A 13,008-nucleotide genomic window follows, 5' to 3' on the forward strand; every position below is an offset into this window, starting at 1 on the left:
ACTAATTGTGTTTAATCATTTATGTTGTATGGCTATTATGTTTTTTGATGCTGTAAATCATTCTGTGACTTTTGGTGAAGGGGGACACAGAAAGGGAAAAAATATGTTTCTAGGTGACCAGGTATGCATTAATGACAGGAATTCAGCAATGGGGGCAAGTTGGGAGTGTTCTCCTTGTTTGGGTGCTCACTTGTCCCCCTTCCTCTGATGGTGCTGTTTATTCCTTCCTAACTAAAATGTGAGCAGGATACTTTATTTGCACATAACAAGAGGCATCCAGAAAACAAAACAAAAAGCCACCAGAGCCCCAGGCTCCATTTCAGATGATACCCACATATCTGTTTGAAACTTTAAAGAGGCTAAAGCAGTGCTCTAGTTACAGAGATATCCAATCTTTCTAGAGGTTGGAGGGCATTCTGTAAGAACAGCCTTCTGGAGGTCTGCTGGTCTGTTTGGAAGAAAAGTTTAATTATAGCTTCACTTTATAGATCTATTGTTTTCCCTAGGGCAGGAGAAACCTATCCAAAAAAGGCAACATATATTCAGAGGCACAGTTCAAAGAAATGAATTTTGTCATACCGAACTGGAGAGGATTAAATGTTTGCTAGAATGTTCAATCAACAACTAAATAGGGGTGAAATCTGTCCATGAAAATAGGGCCATGGTGAATTATCTAATAAAGGGGTTATAAATATTCCACTCTGAATAATGAGCCTGCAATCCTTACTTAATATATATATTCTATTAGAAGCAATTTATTCTAAGTACAGGTAGAGTGACCATCTGCCCTAGTTTTCCAAAGACATTGCTTTATTTGAAGAGTTTTAAAGTAAGGAGCCATTAGAGGGTAGAGCAGGGACTTTGAAATTGCCCATCAATGGCACTTGGGAAGCAGAGTGAGGCTGAGCACACAACTGTAGCTTTAAAGCACATTTGAAACACATTCTTTCCCTCAAATAATTCTGATCACTATGTTTTACCCCTCACAGAATTACAATTGCCAACAACCCTTGAGAAACTTCAATGCCCAGAATTCTTTGAGGGACAAAATGTGCTTTAAATTTATATTGTGTACACATCACAATTTGGTAGACAAGTCACTTAGTCACAGCTTTCCCGGCTAATGTGAGTTGTATTGCATTTTCTTTTTAAAGTGTAGTACTGTAATTATAAAGGTAAAGGGACCCCTGACCATTAGGTCCAGTCATGGCCGACTCTGGGGTTGCGGCGCTCATCTCGCTTTAATGGCCGAGGGAGCCGGCGTACAGCTTCTGGGTCAAGTGGCCAGCATGACTAAGCTGCTTCTGGCGAACTAGAGCAGCGCACAGAAATGCTGTTTACCTTCCCGCCGGAGCGGTACCTATTTATCTACTTGCACTTTGACGTGCTTTCAAACTGCTAGGTTGGCAGGAGCAGGGACCAAACAACAGGAGCTCACCCTGTTGCAGGGATTCGAACTGCTGACCTTCTGATCGGCAAGTCCTAGGCTCTGTGGTTTAACCCACAGCGCCCCCGTGTCCCTTACTGTAATTATAAAATTATGTAAATCTGTACATGCAAGATTTATGCAGATCTGTGTTCTCTTTGGTCAGTCTTTTTTTGTGTGTGATCATTTTCATATATTTTTTGGCGATGTGTAAATGGCCACATTAAGAAACAGCATTTACAGTGCAGTCCTATGCATCACATGTAGACAAACCCCCCCCCCCCACCTTCAGTGCAACTCCTGAGAAAGAATGAATAGATGTTAGATGAATGAAGAGGAGAGAGAGTGTTGTGTTCTTGTGTGAATAGATTGGGATGGGGGAAGAAAAAGAGAATGGATGGGGGAGCAGAAAGAAGGGGTACCCCCTCACTTTTTCCTTTGACCCCAATCATACTCCCCCAAACGAATGCAACCCTTAACTCCAAAAGGCTACCTACCCTTGTAGACCTACATGTCTACTAAGATGTGTAGGTCCTATTGAATTTAATGAGGCTTACTCTCAGGTGAATAGAAATAGGACTGCAGTCCTAAATAATTCCTCTTTGGTGAAGAAAATTTTATATAATTGCATACCACTGACCTCAGATCTTATCTGCCACTATTCAGATCCAGAGTGGAATTCCAACACAAGAACTAGGAATGCCCTTCAATTCAGTGTAAGTACACTATATGTCTTTACTGCAGTAAACATCTAAAACCTGATGAGTGTTGTCAGCACTCACATGCGATAGTCAACACCAGACAATTGAATTGAATGTCCAACAGCTCAGAGATACACTACTGAATGATGATTGTAACCTTGCTCACTGGTAGATGTTCAAAAAGTGAGGAGCTATATTTGGGCATTCAGAACATTCCGCTGGGATTATCAGCTTTTACATGGGATTGTCAATATCCAACAAACTCTTTATATTCATTGTAATATGCATACAAATTTTATTATTCCTGAAATAGCATTCAGTAGCAGCTGTGGCTTGTTTTTATGGCTTTCCACAAAGTCCAAAACAAGAGCTTAATGTTGTGGATACATACATACCACCCTGAGAAAGAAAAAACTTGTCTTTTTGTAGAGTCCTTATAACAATGGTTGATGAGGCAGGACCAGAAACCTCTAGGGCACATTGACGAAGCACAACTATTTCAAATGCCACATTAAGCTGGACTCATTAGCCGTATCTACCTACCCCTTATAAAATTCCTAATATCATTACAAATGCACTCTGCTTTTATTCTCCAGTTAAAGTAACTACTGTAGGTGTACCTTTCTCAGCCTGGTCTACTTGTACCCTACTTGTAGGCAACTGATGTTATTTCATTAATTATTATTCTTAGCAGCAGTACTATTAGCATTAGCAATAATATTTTATTTTACATTTCAGGACTCTCTCTTTCATTTACATTATTTTGTTAGGCAGCTGGAACATCCCGACCTTTGTGTCCCTTAATAATTATCTGGAAACCCTTAATAAATACAAAAGCCATTTGAAATCTCTTTGGACATTTTTGAAGCAGAAAGCATTAAGGGCCCTATCAAGTTCAGTTACTTACCGTTCATCAGCCTCACCTCCTGCTCATAATCACAAAATACAAAGTTCCCAATCTATATTTCCTGTCAACATCTGCCCAGCGGCTAATTAGGCAATTGCCACAGCTGTACTTTTTCTCTTTTTTTGCATCTGTGCCTGTCTCCAACCCCACTTCAAAGGTATCATTAAAATATGTAGAAGGACAGTATGACAGTTTGGACCCACCTTCCAGTCCGCTTTGCTTGTACCTGCCCAGGTCTCTAGACGTCTGCATAATTAGGATGCAAAGTCTAAGTGGCAGATCAACAGTCTTAACTTTCCACTGACATACATGGCACATTAAAGTCCTTATCTTTTGGCTAGATCAACCCCTGCATTTTCTTTCCTTTACAGTGAGGTCATGAAAAGACTTAAAATGATCAAAATATAGGGGAGGAGTTCATCTGAAAACCAGTACAAAGAAGCGGCACATCATATACATTCAGATGTCATCTGAGAATTGTAATGTGGTTGGGTTATATAGTTCACCTAATTCTGTACTGTTCTGTACTGCTTTTAATTGGGTTTTTAAAAAACCTTTTTACACTGATGTGCATTGCCCGCTGCCCTGAGATGTTGTGAGAGGGTGCTATATAAATGCATTAGTATAACAAATAAACTGGAAAAATCAAGCACATCACTTTAAAAATGAGGGTTACACACCTCTCGCTTAAAATTTATGGAAAACTGGATGAAGTTGGAAGAGTCAGAAAATTAGAATGGATTACTGAGAATCACAGAATCCTTGTTTTTCAACAGATGGCAGTAGTTAATGGTGAAAGTACACTAAAGACATTACTTGGGGTTATTAATGATGTGCATTCCTGTAAGTAAACACATCCATTTCTGTCGATTATAGCTGCATTTTAAGTAGTAAATCCACAGATTGGAGTGAGGACTAAAATAATCAGAGTGTGTATGTGATGCTGAGTTTTAATTAGCAGCATCATACTAGAATTATTTCTTAGAATTATATGTTAAACAGGCACTGTGCTGTACTTTAAAAAAAGTATATATCACTATAAGCCATTATGCTAAGTATTTAGAAAGCTGTGATAATTAGGGTAATGCTTCTAAAACCAAAGGGAATGCATATGATTTTCTGAGAATGGAAACAGGCCATAAATGTACTGTAAAAAGATAAAATGGTAATGGACATTTATGTTTACACTTGTATACAAACCACAGAGGGAGGTGCATATTTTGCATAATTCTTCATAGCTGTTCAATTCAAGAAAATCTACAATAGCAAACTACATTTCTGCACTCTTTTAAAAAAATTCCCCACTCCTTATTCCAGACTTTGAATGCCTAGAGAATTCCCACCATGCCCAGGCAGCATAGCCAATAATCAGGGATAATGGGAATAATCCACAACATCCAGAGGGTATCATGTTAGGTTCAAAGCTTCTGAGACAGCAATGCATTTTGCAAGTACAGCCCTGCTCTGGAACTGCAGAAATCCTTTCTCCAACAACCATCTCCTTATCTGTGTGAAGTACAACTAGGTACGTTTCTTGTTATAATATAATGAGAACAAAAAAGCAGCTATTCTCTCCCACATACCTCTTCATGGTTGTATATCACCATCCTATCTGATATCTTACCATCATATCTCACCATCCTCTGAGTTGTATTCAAGCTGCTTAGTGGGCAAAATGATGTTATCTTTATACATTAGTAATAAGAAGAGATGAGAAAGGTTTAGCAAGCTCTGTAACTATAATAACTACATCTGAGAGCAACATCTACTCTTAAGAACTTGCCTCACTTTGTAGGAAATGCTGTGTATAGATAACAATCCTGGCTGCATCTTTTATTTACAAAAGCCAAGTGACCTACATTTCACTTCATTAGATATGAAAAGAGCATGTTAAAATGAATGAAGATGGACTAGAGTAACATTTCCACAGGCAGCTATCTGACTAGAAGAAGATTGTGATTATGAGTCAATAGGTCAACTCGGGATACAACTTAAGTTAGTTATAACCCTTGGGTTTTATGACAGGGTTGGGAACCTCCAGCCCATGTATCAAGTGCAACCCACCAGACCATAGGAGCCAACTCCTAGGGGCCAAGGTCCCTTCGCCCTGCCAAAAAATGTTTGAGGGGACCACCCCCCCCCCCAAGTTGATGGGCATTGCCATTCTAATGGTGTGAGTGTGCTATGTCTTGTGATCAGTTGTGTGTGTTGGGGCTTATCAGCTGCCTCAGTATTTTATTCAAGTTGGCACCCCCCCACACCAGACTCTCTCCATGTCATACCCCTCACCAGCTGTACTCTACGCCCTCACGTGCTTTTGGCTGGCTAGAATTCTTCCTCAGACTTTGATATCGCTTCTTGCTTAAGTGGGTGGAAAGATGGGAGGCCATAGAAACCTCTGGCTTTGCATAGCTGGAACGGAGCCTACTGCTGACATGCAGCCCCTTGTGGTGGGGGTAGACTGCTTCCCTACTTGGGCTCAGAAAGGATTCCAGCTCCTGATTCAGTGGGACAGGCCTGCTGCAATGCTCCAAAAGCTCCGCCTCAATGGCACCCCAGCATGGAGAAAACTTAGCTGGGCAGCTGTTTCTATGACAAAGCAGTCTGCTCCACTCGTGCAGTATGCAGGAAATTGGTTGTTGAACCCCTCTTTCTCCTCTGCTGAAAGCAGTGGGACAACAAACACTTAACTTTTGACTAGATCTTGCCTGTTGTAATGAGGCTCACGACCATTGCTCAGTTTCTACAGGAAATGGTGCCTTCTGCTCATTCAGAAAACCATGATTGGGAATCATACATAGCTTCATTCAAAAATTAAATCGCAACAGGGGACCTGGGCTTAAATTGCTAAATGTGGCATTATAATGACAAAGCCACGGTTTTCACAGAAGTGTTCTCTATAGCTTTTACTTGCCATTGTGAAGGGAGGAGGCGAGCTTTTGATTGATTTAAAAATGGAAAAAACATACAAGGGGAAGGCCAACAGAACAGCATAGTGTAAATGTACATACACACACCTCATTTGTCAATGATTTTTTGCAGCTGCCCTACTTTCGCAGCATCTCCTGGAGGCTTGCCTCCGGCTTCTTCTGGAATAACCCCAAGGCCAACACCTTAAAAGTTTGACAGGCAAGTTATTCACTCTTCTTATTTAATTTTTCTTTGCTGGAAACAAAGAGAGAACTTTATAGCTATCTTTGCTATTTATGGTTTCCTACACTTCCATTAAATCCACCGTTCCTAAGATAGTGCTCCAATTTGTTCTCACAACTTATTTCCTCTAGTAATATAATTCTCTCCAACTTTTCCACAGTTCTCTCTCTATGTGTGCATGCATTTAAAAATTGCACTGTCAGAGCTTGCCAATTATAGTTCAACTTTTGCAAGGGTGGAGTTATGTGCTTGGTATTTAGGCACAGGCTTTTTGAATTTGGTTTGGTTGCACAACATTGCTCCCTGTGGGAAACCTGAGGGTGCTCCTCTGTTGTTGGACTACAACTCCCACCAGCCCCAACAAACTAGGTCAATGGTCAGGGGTGGTGGAAGCTGTAGTCTAGCAACAGATTTCAACCCCTCCTACTTGCTATTGACTTCTTGGAAACTTCTCGTGAAGTGCTACATTTGCTTTGTTTAACGGACGTATGAAATTGCTGCGAAGTTAGTTATGAATTTAATGAATTAGGCTGCTTTACTAAGGCTGTTACAGAGCAGCAGAGCAACTACTGTATCCACAGCCCTGCCATGCATGGCACAGCAATCAAGCCTGGATGGGGCTCCGTGCTATCTTACGATGCCAGTAAAACTTGCTTGGAATCCAACAGATCTTGGGCTGTTTCCCACTCCCAGAATGCCCTGTTTCAGGGCCTTCCACTGGTGGGGATCCTGCCAGAGGCCCTCCTGCCTATTCACATTTGACCAGCAAAAGGAGAAGGTTGGCATCAATTGAGGATTGCCAACAGAAGGCTGACTTAGCCAGGAGAGTTGGGCAGAGGGGCATCTTAACTTATTCTACCACCACCCAGCTGGGGTATAGAGATTTGTATTAAATTTGGCAAAAATAAAAACTTCTGCTGGTGTTGGGTCAGACCAATGCTCCAGTTTGTCCAGTATCCTGTTACCCCACATGACAAGCCAGATATGTATGGAAAGCTCACAGCCCGGACTAGAGAACAATCGCCCTTTCTCATTATTGCTCCTCAGCAGCTGGTGCTCAGCAGCATACTGTCTTTGAGTCACAAGGCTGTATAAAACAATCATGACTAGTAGCCACTGATAAGGACAATGTTTGTCCAGTCCTCTTTTAGACCTATCTAAAGCTAGTGCCCCTCAATCCATCTTCTGCAAGTGAGTTTCATTAATTAATTACGTGCTGAATCAAATAAGCATGTGACCATCTAAATACAGAGCATATGCTCTGTCATGCAACAATGCACACTTCCTGTCCCTGGTACTCATGGATTCTGGGAAGTATTATACTGTGAAACCAAACGGATGATGATGATGATGATGATGATGATGATGATTTATACCCCACCCATCTGGTTGGGTTTCCCCAGCCACTCTGGGTGGCTTACAACATATCTAAAAACCTAATAAAAACATCAGTCCTTAGAAACTTCCCTAAAGTGCCTTCAGATGTCTCCTAAAAGTCAAGCAAACCACCATTTTTAAAGGTCCAAAAAGTGTGCACATGGACATAAATGTGGATGGACACAAAAGAGCTTAATGTCTGTTGAGGAGAATGTTAGGAGAAGAAAGGGCAACATCAGGGGTTTATTTAAAATGAGGTCATTTGGTTGCAGCATGAACTGGGCTTGTTTTAGGCCATAACTGGGGAACTAGCAATCCTCCAGCTGTTGTTTGTGTCCAGTTCCCATCAGATCCAACCAGCATGGTCAAAGATGATATTAACTGTAATCTAGCATAGCTTCTGTGACCTTGTTTTAGGTGACCACTTCTAAATTGGGCCCCAGAAAAAACTGCCCATCAATGATTATTACACCATTTTTTTCTAATCTTACAGAATTTTCCAATTTTCGCCCTAAATCATTTTACAATCAATTTCACTTTTAAATAGCTGCATGAATTCCAGGCCCCTGGAACATCAGGAGCTGAATATTAAATTTGCTACCAGCAAAAGATGTATCTGTTTGTATCTAGATAGCAAGTAAAGGCAAAGCTTAAACATTATGGTGGCTACTGCTCTATAAATACCTTTGATAGATAAATCACAAACTGTTGTACCATTGAGCTGCTGTAACATATTCTCTCAACTCAAGGATATTGGAAACAAAAAATATTCACAGTAAGTAGAACAATAGGCGCTCTTTAGAAACAATACAAATAGCAGAAAGTTAAAAAGAACTTAAAGAGAAATGTATCATTCAATGTTCTAAAAGCAAATTGTTTCATTTAGTAACCATTGTTTTCAATGAAGGGGAGACAACTTTTACTGCTTAAATGGACACAAGACAACAATTTAGACTGGCTTCAACTGTGCCATTTAAAGCACCTCTTTCCAGCTCTTAGTGGCCATTTATGAAGGGCAGAAAGGTGCTTCTTGTGTAAGCAAGTGGAAAAAAATATTGGGGGGGGGGGTGAATGAAGGACAGAAAGACACTTCTATACCATTTTATACTGGTTAATGACCACACAATAAGAGGGATTAAAACTGCTATTGAAGCTCCCAGCAATTTAAAATACTATCCAAGCATATTTAAACTTTGAAGTGAATTTACCATCACCCCTCCACAATATTCTCCATGAATTGACATGCATATGGGCATAATTCCTCCAAAATTTTAACTTGGAACTCCTTTGGTCACACTGACACATGTATAGGGTGGTGGGCCCAGGGGGGGATATCTTCTCCTGCACTTAAAGGTATGTGTGGATGTTTTAAACAGAAAAAAGCATAGCTTCCGATTAACAACAGGAGCTGTATGTCTTGAACCGCGGCGTACCTGACAGCAAGTCCTGCTGGTGTACAGTTCCAAGGGTGGATGCTAGCAAGCAGTTTGGCAATCCAACAGGTTGAGAAAAACGGTCCAGGTTCGATACAGTGAGCCAAGTCCAAAATTCAGCAGTCAGGCCAGGCTCCCACTGCTGCAGCCAAGCCAGGGGCAGGAACCTGGAAACCAGTCCTGAAAAGCAAAGTCCCTTAGAGTTCCTGAAACACCCAAACCAGGGTCCCTCAACAGGGAAAGCTGAGCAAACTGAGAGCCTCTGCCTGCATCCCTTGGATCTTGAATGAAGCATCTGGGCTTGACGAGGCATGTGACCCTCCCCTGCCCTGAGCCTAATCCAGCTGAGGGGCCACAGCCCTCCTCCCAGAGCTAATGAGCCCCACCTGGTCAGTGAGCTGGGCTGTGTTCCCTTGCTTGCTTCAGTCTCTTGCTGTTCCTGACACCTCAGAGCCGGCGACGGGGGCCCCTCTGGCTCTGGTGATGTGGGGGTGATTTTAAAAAATCAATCCTCCTGTCAGACTGTGAATATCCTTTAACTCACCCAACTTGAGGATATTCCACCCTTCTTCAGCAGAGTTTCTTTTCTTTCAGCAACATAAGCGGCTCATGTATATTTAATAATAAAGAAAACTGTAACACCATAACACACTGAGAGAAACTAAAACAACATCGTGAGGTGAGAACGGCAGTTGGTCTCTCTAACTGAACTGAACTGAACACCCGGAGGGAGGGGCCAATTCCAGAGCACAGCACAGAAGCCCCGCCCACCAGATGCCAGGCATTCTACTAATCAAATTAGGCCCCAGTGTTTTTCTTAAAGTGTCGCCTTCCTCTGGCTCCTGTGAACTGACCACTGCCCCCTTGCCATCCTATGAGTACCTCCTAAGCCCCCAGCCTCCACCCCCTTTCTCCATCATTAGTCTGCACTGGTGTGTCCCAGTCATAGCTACACCCCTCGATGCGATACTCTTCTCCCTCCCCGCTGTCCTGTCAGTTCACAACATTGTAGGAAGTTCCATAGTGCTGTGAAAGTGGCTTGAACACAGATTCACAGCCTTCCAAAGCGTTTGATATGAGATGAAAGAATGGGTGATCAAACCAAAGCACTCCCACTACGCTGTGGTGAATAGATGTCATTCCAAGTCTCATCTGTAGCACCACTAAAGCAGTGCAAAATCCTCATCTTCAAGACTGCTAGCATTGAAGACATTTTACAGGCCCTGCTCTTCAGTTGGGATGGGCAAATCTGTAAAATTTGGTATCCCCCGGATTCTCATTCTTTTTACAAATGTTTTACAAAGGACGGCTGTGTTTCACTTCTTGTATAGCATGGGTAGGCAAACTAAGGCCCAGGGGCCAGATCCGGCTCAACAGCCTTCTAAATCCGGCCCGCAGACGGTCCGGGAATCTGCATGTTTTTACATGAGTAGAATGTGTCCTTTTATTTAAAATGCACCTCTGGGTTATTTTTGGGGCCTGCCTGGGTTTTTACATGAGTAGAATATGTGCTTTTGTTTAAAATGCATTTCTGGGTTATTTGTGGGGCACAGAAATTCAATCATTCCCCCCCCCCCAAAAAAAATATAGTCCAGCCCTCCACAAGATCTGAGGGACAGTGGACCGGCCACCTGCTGAAAAGGTTTGCTGACCCCTGTTGTATAATTTCGGAAAGTGCAAATTAGGGAATTTCAGCTTTAAATGCAAACTAAATCAATTTCCTCCCCCATCTGTACCCTTCTGCATTCAACAGCAAACCAACAAAGAGAAATTGAGCAGTTTTCCACATCAATTTACCCCACACCAGGAAAAGAGTTTCACCCACAAAATATCTGCTGCTAAAGGTTCAGAAACAGGATTCAAAAATAGAGGGGGGAAATTATAATTATGCTGGCTTCCTAAGTTCCTATTTTAGCTTGCAAATGTCAAATCAATAGCACAGAGAGCTGCCATCTGGATTCCATTTTATTCATTTTCCAGCAACATAATGCATACATATTGGCAGAGGAGTCAAATGAGCACAGAGGGTGCAAATACTGAAAACTGGAAATCGTATTGAGTCAAGACCATCCCTGCTCCTGCCAAGAGCTTCAGAGACACCAACAACACCATCACAACAGGCCCTGAGGGCCAAACTACATGTTAGTCTAAATGTGTAATTAGCAGCTGCATCTGGGATTTTTCTTAATTTAATTACAGGTGTGCCCCCCTCCCCAATCTTCATTAGGACAACAGGGTACAGGGAGGGGAGGTCTAATCATTCTCTCTCCAGCCTTGATCCTGATGAACTTTCCTTCCCACCCCTGTCCTCATGCTTCAGTAGTTCGGGGGGGGGGGGGGGAGGAGCGTAACTCTAGTGTAGTTATTGGGGTTTCCCCTAATATACCAATACAGGTACCTAAATTTTCCAAAACCATTCCGACAGACCACCATTCGACAGCAGTGATACTACTGCTGTTGGAGAGGAAGAAAGTCCCAGCATGTGAGCAAAGATCTGCCAGTTTCATGAGCTGCAAAGATACCATCATGAACCAAGCTCTGGCTGGCCCTCCTAGCCCCTTCCCAGGGGCACACTTTGGTCTTTCAGATTTCAGCAGTACATTGTACAAGGCCAAAATCCTCCCCCCTTCTCTTCTGCTCAATTCACCATGTCATAGTTGTGACACTCGGCAGCACCCCCTAGGCTCAGCTCCCAGTGTGGCGGAACCAGTTGCTCTGCTCTAAATCTGCCTCTGCTCCTGTGCTGATGATTACTTGGGAGACTAGGCAATGTAGTACAGTGGTAGCTTGGGTTAAGTACTTAATTCATTCCGGAGGTCTGTTCTTAACCTGAAACTGTTCTTAACCAGAAGACCACTTTAGCTAATGGGGCCTACCGCTGCTGCCACGCCGCCGGAGCACGATTTCTGTTCTCATCCTGAAGCAAAGTTCTTAACCTGGGGTACTATTTCTGGGTTAGCGGAGTCTGTAACCTGAAGCGTATGTAACCTGAAGCGTAAGTAACCCGAGGTACCACTGTATGTTGAATGGTGTGTGTATGACTTTGAATGTTGTGGAAGAGTTTACTTACAAGGATTGCTCTGGTGGTTCTGGAGAGTTATTTGCAGGTTGTTTCTTTGAAAATCCCTTTATGTTTTTTGTTTTCTTTCATTGAGACGGGGAAGCATTGTTGTTTTTTTAAAAAAATCTGGACAAATTGAAATGGCAGCTACTAGGGATTGTGGAAAAGAATGAGAAATATCAGAATCCAGATAAATAAGATCACATTAAGCTTAATCTATTTGTAAATTTGTAAAATTCTATTTTGGTTTTTTATAATAATTTTTATTAAAGTTTTCAGGTTTTACACTTCCATATTAACATCTTTCATTATACCCATGCGTTCAACGACTTCCCTTCTTCCCCTTCCAAGTTTCTTTTAATTTACCCATAATGTCTGCATATTATTGTATATCCCCCCTAATCTATTCTCCCCCCCCATTTTACACCCTTTTAAATATATTATACTGTTGAATTTACCTTAATACTGCCAGCGTTTTCAACTGCGTACAGTTATTTCCCACATACTCAACAAAAAATTTCCACTCCTATTTAAATACCTCCTGTTCTTACTCTCTTATTCTGCTTGTTAGACCTGCTAACTCCTCATGTTCTATCATCTTAACTTGCCAATCCTCCTTATTAGGGACCTCACTCACCCTCCATTTTGGGGCTAACAAAATCTGGGTTGCTGTTGTTGCATACATAAAAAAAAATTCTGACACCTGCGTACCTCCTTCTCAACCATTCCTAACAGGAATGCCTCAGGTTGGGGGGGAAATGTTGTTTTAAACATTTTTTTCGTCTCATTATATATAATTTCCCAATATTCTTTAACTTTTTTGCATGCCCACCACATGTGACAAAAAGTTCCTTCTGTTTCCTTACATTTCCAGTATGGATCAGATTCAGATTTGTACATCTTACCTAATCTACTTGGTGTTAAATGCCATCTATGAATTATTTTCATAT

General features: G+C 41.8%; 1 long non-coding RNA gene across 4 annotated transcripts in view; it reads right to left on the reverse strand.

Moving 5' to 3' along the window:
• The window catches only part of LOC309366387, a 58,687-nt gene extending 48,988 nt beyond the window's left edge, over positions 1 to 9,699 (reverse strand). For 3 of the 4 annotated variants that reach the window (XR_014166673.1, XR_014166674.1, XR_014166675.1), the window contains exons 1-4: positions 9,542 to 9,699; positions 8,998 to 9,139; positions 8,249 to 8,360; positions 6,052 to 6,199 (exon numbers count right to left, since the gene is read on the reverse strand). This is a non-coding gene — a long non-coding RNA (uncharacterized lncRNA). Of the gene's footprint in view, positions 1 to 2,447; positions 2,527 to 6,051; positions 6,200 to 8,248; positions 8,361 to 8,997; positions 9,140 to 9,541 lie in introns of those variants that run through there. The other variant, XR_014166676.1, reaches the window with a different exon arrangement.
• Positions 9,700 to 13,008: the final 3,309 nt, after the last annotated feature.

The sequence above is a fragment of the Podarcis melisellensis genome (genome assembly GCF_964234715.1).
Source record: "Podarcis melisellensis genome assembly, chromosome: 3".
In the NCBI taxonomy this organism is placed as follows: domain Eukaryota; kingdom Metazoa; phylum Chordata; class Lepidosauria; order Squamata; family Lacertidae; genus Podarcis; species Podarcis melisellensis.